General features: G+C 48.3%; 1 long non-coding RNA gene across 1 annotated transcript; it reads right to left on the bottom strand.

The window, feature by feature from the left end:
• Positions 1-1,009: 1,009 nt before the first annotated feature.
• LOC149125185 (uncharacterized) lies at positions 1,010-7,031 on the bottom strand. The gene is made up of 3 exons (XR_016212207.1): positions 6,949-7,031; positions 1,571-1,784; positions 1,010-1,465 (listed from the first exon to the last, which is right to left on the bottom strand). It is a non-coding gene; the product is annotated as an uncharacterized LOC149125185 (long non-coding RNA).
• Between the last annotated feature and the right edge of the window lie 215 nt (positions 7,032-7,246).

Raw genomic sequence — 7,246 nt, 5'->3', positions numbered from 1 at the left:
GCCCCTGCATCCATGTGGGAGACCCAGAAGAAGCTCCTGGCTCCTGGCTTCGGACTGGCCCAGCTCCAGCCATTGTGGTCATTTGGGAAGTGAATCAGTGGATGGAAGATATCTCTCTCTCTCCCTCTGCCTCTCCCTCTCTCTCTACCTCTGCCTCCCCACCCCCACCTCTGCCTCTCCTTCTCTGTAACTTCACCTTTCAAGTAAATAAATAAATCTTTAAAAAAGAAGAGGAAGGAGAACATGACAGAGGAACAACCACGTGAAGGGGCAGCACACGCGTATCAGCAAATCAGAGGGAGAAGCCTCAGGAAGGTGACCCTGCTGGACCTTGGTCTGCAACATCCAGCTTCCAAAAGTGCAAGACAATTCACTTGCATTGTTTACACCACTCGGTCTGTTGTAGCCCTGGCAACCCAGCCTACCAGTTGTTTCTCACGCTCTGTCTGTTCCTGTCTGCTCTGTCACAAGCCATGCAACACTGAGAACCCTTGCTCCCCAACACAAATGCGCTGCCTAAGTACCTGCGCAGTGTTCTGAGAGATCACAGTCCACGGGATGATTCCGTGGCAATGGTGAGACGCTTCCATAAATTCACTTCAGTGGTGCCGTAAGTGATTTAGGGGCACCGTGGGGTTGATTCTGAGAGAACAGCAGCCAAGCAGCCAGGATCGTAAGCTCAGCCATCCAGGGCACCGGAGCTGCTTATAAATAAGAATGCTGACTGTTGCCATGGAAACTCATTGAAATATGCAAACAGGACAGTAAATACATTATTTCACAGTAAGGGATATTTCCTTCTTGCTGCTACAATACTCAACCCCTTTCCAAGGAGTTGTCTTCCCACTTGGAAAATACTGAGGACATGCTGGTAGCTGGGGTGGGGGTGACTTGGGAGTGTGGCCTTAGCGCAAAGGAGGGTGAAGTAGTCGCAGAGGTCTTCATCTAGGGCATGATCCTTGTCCCCACCAAGTGGCCCTCTCCAGGCCCTGGACCCCACCTCTCTCACCTGGGCATGTCAGGTGCACACAGCCAAATGCATGCTCCAAGCTGCGCCTCCCCTCTCTGTGTACCCACTCTGTCTCTCCACACAGGACAGTTTGATGGTTAAGCTCCCTTTTTCTAATGACAAGTCACATTTAGGTTGGCACTTTCACTGCTCCTAGATTCTTCAAGTCCTCATTTCCTGACAGGGTCTTGCTTTGCTCTCAGAGACATCCATCGTACTCATTGCACTAACACTGAGGGCAGGCAGCCCTTGCTCCATGACTTGACAACTGTGCCTGGTTTTTCAGCAGGAAAAGAGACACCTTTGAGGCACTGTTGTTCTTTGTTGCTGCCCCGTCAGCGTTTGCAGTAGCGGCTCTTCACGCTCTCTGGCTTCACATATGTACTAGATGTGTACTCATCTCCCATGGCCAGTCTCATCACTGTGTCCACACGTCCCTGTGGAGTCCCCAGGCCTCTGTTTTGCAATGGAAATGACAGAAAATCTAAGTATTCTGAAAGTTGGGAAAATTCTAGGGTTCTGGTCAAAATGGGTTAACTTGCAAGAAATACCCGAACTAACCTGAGCACACGCAGGTCGTCTCAGGAGGATACACAGCCCTGGGGAAGTGATGGTGTTGGGCCCAAGGCTCCTGCAGATGGAGCAGCCTCACTCCAGTGCAGCTGCCAGGTGCAGGCTGGGAGGAGAGGCCGATCACAAGGACCAAGGCTTTCCCAGAAGCTCAGTAGATCGGCTACAACCTCCACGAGGCCTTCTGTACGACAAACTTGGAAGCCTAAGGAGAAAGGAAAGTTGGAATCTTTCTGTGTGTGAATGCTTTTATTACAGAAAGCACTCTGCATTGGCCCTGGGTGAGAGAGGGGCTTACACGGCACTCCATTTCCTATGCGAGATTTTCCCTGCTCTTTTTTTAAGATTTATTTTAGTCATTTGAAAGACAGAGTTACAAAGAGACATAGCGACAGAGAGAGAGATCTTTCATCTGCTGGTTCACTCCCCAAATGGCTGCAGTGGCCAGGAGCTTCTTCCAGGTCTCCCACGCGAGTGCAGGGGCCCAAGCACTTGGGCCATCTTCTACTGCTTTCCCAGGTGCATTAACAGCGAGCTGGATTGGAAGCGGAGCAGCCAGGACTGGAATCAGCACCCATATTGGGTACCGGTGCTGCAGGCCAGGGCTTTAACCCGCTGCGCCACAGCGCCAGCGCCTTCCCTGCTCTTAAACCACATGGATTTTCCTGCTTGTTCTCCAACACCTGGCAGTAGGTTGACTGATGGGCGCCTCTCTTGGAGCCCCTTGAAGATGTCTTTCCGTCTGTGTTGCTCTTTCTCCTGATCTTTCATCACCACCCCTCTTTGTGCTACTCTTCCTTCTCCTCCACCACTCTCGTGGCTGCTGGCTCGCTCAGCTGACACTGCTGCACTTTCTCCTTCAAGTCTAACTTGGCCTATGGCTCTAGAATCTCTTTATTCAGTCATGACACTCATTATTTACAGAACTTCAAAGCCAGTCGTCAGTCTCTGTAACTCTTAGGTCCAATTCCTGGAAAGGAGGGGCCGGCATTGTGGTGTAGTGGGTAAAGCCGCCTCATGCAACACCGGTATCCCATCTGGGTGTGATTCCAGTCCCGGCTACTTCACTTCTGATCCAGGTCCCTGCTGACACACCTGGGAAAGCAGTGGACGATGGCCCCAGTGCTGAGCCCCTGCACCCATGCGGGAGACCTGGAATATGCTCCAGGCTCCTGGCTTCAGTCTAGCCCAGCCCTAGCCATCTTGGCCATTTGGGGAATGAACTGGCAGTTAGAAGATCTCTCTCTCTCTCTCTCTCTCTCTCTCTCTCACTTGCTCTCTGTAACTCTACCTTTCAAATAAATAAAATAAACCTTTTTTAAAAATTCCTGAAAAGGAAACTCATATTGGTTGTTCAGCTCTGAAGATTTGGGTTAAGGCTGGTGCCGCAGCTCACTAGGCTAATCCTCCACCTTGCGGTGCTGGCACACCGGGTTCTAGTCCCGGTCGGGGCGCCCCTCTTCCAGGCCAGCTCTCTGCTGTGGCCCGGGAGTACAGTGGAGGATGGCCCAAGTGCTTGGGTCCTGCACCCCATGGGAGACCAGAATAAGTACCTGGCTCCTGCCATCGGATCAGTGCGGTGCGCCAGCCGCGGCGGCCATTGGAGGGTGAACCAACGGCAAAGGAAGACCTTTCTCTCTGTCTCTCTCTCTCACTGTCCACTCTGCCTGTCAAAAAACAATTTTTGGATTAAAGTTTGGGTGCCCCTCAAAAGGCACACGTGTTAAGGGTTTGGTCTCCAGTTAATGGATTAAGGATGAAAATCAATTATGGAAAGTTATGACATTCTATTGAGTTGCTGGGTGGATCCCATGACTGAACCACGACAGCTTTTTAAGGAGGGCTCACATGGAGGAAGAATGTGCTTCTTGTCTCTCTGCTTCCAGACTCACCACGTGACCCCCCTCCACTCACCTTCCACCGCCCACCACCCTCATCAGATGCCAGACCGATAGGACCACCCAATCTTGTACTAGGAACCTCCAAAACTATAAGCCAAAATGACCTTTCTTCCTTCATAGGTAGAGTCTCTCGGGTATTCTAGTTATAGAAACAAAAAGCTAGTGCGCCAGCCATGCAGTAGCTTTGTAGATATGGATCAGGTACCCACCACAGTCTCAGCAAGCAACAGAAGGAAGAAGTCCACCTGCTGGCTACCTGGTTGTGGCACCCAGTGCCAGGAAGGAGTGCTGAGCGTGGCAGCAAGTGGACCAGTATGTCCTCTGCTCCCAAGTCACACAGCTCCCCTTAGAAACACCAGCCCTGCAGGGCAGGACTTCTGATGCTCAACCCAATGCTACACCTACTAGAATACTGCAATGAGGATGCTAAACATGGAGTGCTGACATCCAGAAATAGATGCACATACACGCTCGCTTTACAACACAAGTGCCCGTGTGATGAGAAAGGGTAGCCTTTTCAATGACTGCTAGAGCCACTGACATCCCCTTTGAAGGAAAGACAACTTTGACCCCTGCCTCATATCACACTCGAATGTTTGTTTGAAATGTTACAGACATAAACGTAGGAGGCAATGGGATGCAGTTTCTAGAAGATACATAAGAGAATATTTTCTTGACCTGTAGGTAGGCAAAGATTTCTTCAACAGTACACAAGAAAGCACCAACTTCATACAGCAATTTTTAAAATAAATTAGAACTCAATTAAATTGAGAATTTCAGTTCTGCACTATCAACATAATAAACAGACAAGCCACCAAATGGGAGAAAGTATTGAAAATACATAGTGTAAAGGAATCATATAAAGAACTCCTATAAATCAATAAGAAAAAAAATAAAATGAGTATGAGTAAAAGTAAGGCATTTTCCCTAAGACAATATCCAATTACCCATAAGAATACAAAAAATTGGGCAACATTACTACTCACCAGGGAACTACAAATTAAAACCACAACTAGCTACCACCACATACCCACAGAATGGCCAAACTAAAAACAGAGACACAAGTATTGGTAAGGATATGGAGCAACTGGAACACCTTTGCATTGCTGATGGGAGCTCAGTTATTTTAGAAAACTGTTTGGCAAAGGCCACCAAAGTTAGACCAGCACTTACGTTATGACCCCACAATCCTACTCCTGGGTATAGAAGAAGTAAGTGCTAGCAGCAGCTCAAAGACATGTGCATTCTTAGCAACCAAAGAACAACCCAAATGCACATCAAATGGAAGAGGGACGGATTCTGATCTATTCTTACACTGGAATCCATTCACAGTCTTAAAAAAAATCACATGATACATACAGCAACATGAATGAATCTCAGACATGTGGAGCAAAAGAAACTAAACAGAAAAGAAGAATACCATGTGGGTCCAATGACAGAAGTCCAAGAGGCAGATTCACTTTTGTGATAAAAATCACACATGTGGTTAACTGTGATGGGGACCAGGCATAGGCAGGCAAGGGGTTTGAGGGAGTTTCCTGAAAAGCTGTATATTTTTCTTTTCTTTTTTTTTTTTTTTTTTTTTTTGACAAGCAGAGTGGACAGTGAGAGAGAGAGAGAGACAGAAAGAAAGGTCTTCCTTTGCCGTTGGTTCACCCTCCAATGGTCACCGCGGCCGGCATGCTGCAGCCGGTGCACCGCGCTGATCCGAAGCCAGGTTCGTCCTCCTGGTCTCCCACGCAGGTGCAGGGCCCAAGCACTTGGGCCATCCTCCACTGCACTCCCAGGCCACAGCAGAGAGCTGGCCTGGAAGAGGGGCAACCGGGACAGAATCCGGCACCCTGATCAGGACTAGAACCCTGTGTGCCAGCGCCGCAGGCGGAAGATTAGCCTATTGAGCCATGGCGCCGGCCGAGCTGTAGATTTTTCTATCCAGATCTGTGTGGTAGTCACACACATACACACACGCACACACGCACATGCACGCACACACACACACAAAGGGGGTCTTCATAAAGTTTGTGGAGGGGCCAGCGCTGTAGCGTAGCAGGTAAAGCCACCGCCTGCATTGCATACAGATGCCTGTTCGTGTCCCGACTGCTCCACTTCCAATACAGTTCCCTGATGGAAAGCAGTAGAAGATGGCCCAAGTGCTTGGGAAACCCAGAAGAAGCTCCTGGCTCCTGGCTTCAGATCAGCCATTGTAGCCATTTAAGAAGCAAAGCAGCAGTTGAAAGACCTCTCTCTCTGCCTCTGCCTCTGTCTCTACCTCTCTGTAACTCTACCTTTCAAATAAATAAATAATCTAAAAAAAAAAGTTTGTGGAAATGTGCATTGTGAAAAAACTAGGCATGGATATCAAAATGTTTTATTCCAAAATAAACTTACCTTTTGACTCCACTTTTTACAAACTGTGAAGTGTCCTCATATACCTAAAATGCATTGAGCCTTACATTTTGATAACATTTTGTGCACTTCAGCTCTGTTTATCAGTAGAAAAGTAAACAAATTTTTACCAAGAGACTAAAAGAGTGGAAGCAAAGACTCTTCTCATTTTTTATCTTTCTAGACTACGTTTGAAGCCATAATGAGATAAAAGAGTAGAATAACATTGACACCGTAGTAAAAAGTCTAATATGAATAGTCTTTAAAATGCCCATGGCATCACATTATTTAGGATTGAAAAAGTCATTTTTCAAGAAATCCATATACTCTTTCATACGGATATGAAAAATACCATTCTATTTTAAATGCTTTGAGGGTCTTAATTTTTTCCACAATCTCTGGTTTCCTTTAACAAATACATGTGCAACACAACTCTATCTTTAGCCCAGACCTGAAGTCTCCATTCAGAAAAGAAGACTGAAGCCAGGAAGCAGCTTTTATCTCGTTAAACTTGAAAGAGAAAGAGCAAATGGATTCCTGTGAAAAATGAACTGGGTGGAAGTACTGGAGCGCCAAGCCATGTGTCTTCTTTGGTGGGCACCGCAACTGTCAAACAAGTACTTCCCGCCCTTGGCCTCCTGGTTGTCAGGAACACATGGAACGAAACTCCAGCACTGGCAAGGCAAATCTCAAGGGCAAATCAGCTACGGGGGGCGAAAGAGGCCACAGGAGCAGTCAGCAGTGCGAGGCTGCGGGGGCGGGAGGGGGGTGTTGTCTTGAGATAAAGTCTGGGAAGCTCCAAGCTTCACCGGCAGCAATCCACTGGACCAGATGGAAGCCCTAGAGTCAGCCTTCGGCCTTAGCAGCCTCTCGCTGACCTGCGAAATTTGCTTTGTGCCCAGCGGAAAAAGCCAGCAAGCACATCCTTGGCCATAATTCAGTTTAAAGAGAAAGTCGCGGACGAGAAAATCATAAAGCTTTAACGAGGGAAGAGATCATGGCGTGGCAGAGTGGAAAGAACCCCCTACATGTGGCTTTGAAGGCCTGGTTCTCCCACGAGTGGGTCTGGGTGCCCCAGCTCACCTGGGCCATGGTTTCTTCCTTTAAAAACAGGGGCACTGAGTCACACGGCTTCTGTCACTGCTTCCTGCTTTAGGAGGAAGCTGTGTTCCAGAGTCTCTATTTAAAGAACTGGAAGAAGTGGGCTGGACTCTGAGAAAGGCTTTCATCCATCTGCTGTACAAAGAACAGCTGGTGCTCACAGGGCTGCGCGTCCTACGCTGTGACACGTTCGCCTGAGCGCCTGCTCGGAGCCGTCTCACATTGGCACCGCACCGTTCCTGGGCATCAAGCTTGTCCAAACGCCAGCTCCGAGATTAGC

The sequence above is a fragment of the Oryctolagus cuniculus genome, chromosome 8 (genome assembly GCF_051225735.1).
Source record: "Oryctolagus cuniculus isolate XC-2025 breed Fujian yellow rabbit chromosome 8, ASM5122573v1, whole genome shotgun sequence".
Lineage (NCBI taxonomy): Eukaryota > Metazoa > Chordata > Mammalia > Lagomorpha > Leporidae > Oryctolagus > Oryctolagus cuniculus.
This window is presented reverse-complemented; position numbering and strand designations above follow the sequence as displayed.